The following is a 1420-nucleotide window of genomic DNA, read 5'->3' on the forward strand; positions in this document are numbered from 1 at the left end:
CTCTTAAATCTAATTTTTATATATCTGATTACAGAAAGTTGATTCCATACGTACATGTGTATGTATGTATGTATGTATAAGCATTGGAATGCATAAATCAAATAATTTTGTATTTGGTGCTTATTTCTAATTAGTCTCATGGTCGTAATCACCAGTGATCTAGTTTATAAATAAGTAACTTACATGTACTATGATTTTTTATGATAGAAAACTTAGAATTTGAGTCAATATTCACCTATGTCATACATAGAATACAGGCATTAAAATACCTGTGATTTGGAAAACAGTACGGGCATTCTGATTAACTGAACCTTCTAGTTAAAAGAAAATATCATAAGGTATCCAGAGGCTGTATTAATTGTTTGCTATTATATCTGGAATTTTCACACTATAGTAATATAAGTTATGATGCTAAAATATTGTTTTCTTTAAAGGTTTTGTTTATTCCTGAGAGACACAGAGAAAAGAGAGAGGCAGAGACATAGGCAGAGGGAGAAGCAGGCTCCTTCCAGGGAGTCCAAAGTGGGACTCGATCCCAGGGGATCACAACCTGAGCCAAAGGCAGACACTCAGCCACTGAGCCACCCAGGTGCCCAGATGCCAAAATATTGTGAGAGCACTGTAGACACATGTAACTAATGTTTTTATTCATTCATACTTGCATTTATTCAGTCACTCAATAAACAGTTGTGGAATCTATGCTTTGTGCCAGATGCCACACTCATTGCTGGTGAGCATAAATAACACATAGTCCTCACACTTTCCATATTCACAGTTTATTTAGATAAATGTAAATGTATTTATATTTATTTAGATGTAAATAAATATTTATGCTATTTTATACAAAATAGTGATAATAGAAGAATGTAAATGATATGGAAATTGTTTTGGAGCCCAAGTTCTCAAACTTCTGTATTTCATTAATCAGAAAACTTAAAAAGAAATTGTAAGAGGCTCAAATAGACTTATTTTGCTAACTTTGTGCTTAGAAAAACAAAATAGATTATTACAATCAAATCATAACATATAGGCAATTTTTTACTAAAAATATAGGAAAGGAAAAATATATAGGAAATATGATCTTAAGTTAAAATACATTTCTTCCAAAGAGAACTAATTAGTTATTTATTTCTGTTAGCAACTGTATTAGTTACCTATTTCTGCTTAACAAATTACCCCAAAGTCTAGAAGCTTACACATGGATATATTCTCTCACAGTTTCTGAAGATTAGGAACCTTGATGCAGCTTAACTGGGAAACTCTGGCTCTAGGTCTTGACAAGGCTATAGTGGATGTGTCTGTTGTAGTTTCCATCATTTCAAAGCTCATTTGGAAGAAGATCTGATTCCAAACCACTCATGTAGGTATTGGCAAATTTGGGGTCCTGATGAGCTGTTGGCTGGAGGCTTTCCTCCATTAA

Source organism: Nyctereutes procyonoides, unplaced genomic scaffold (genome assembly GCF_905146905.1).
Source record: "Nyctereutes procyonoides isolate TBG_1078 unplaced genomic scaffold, NYPRO_anot_genome, whole genome shotgun sequence".
In the NCBI taxonomy this organism is placed as follows: Eukaryota; Metazoa; Chordata; class Mammalia; order Carnivora; family Canidae; genus Nyctereutes; species Nyctereutes procyonoides.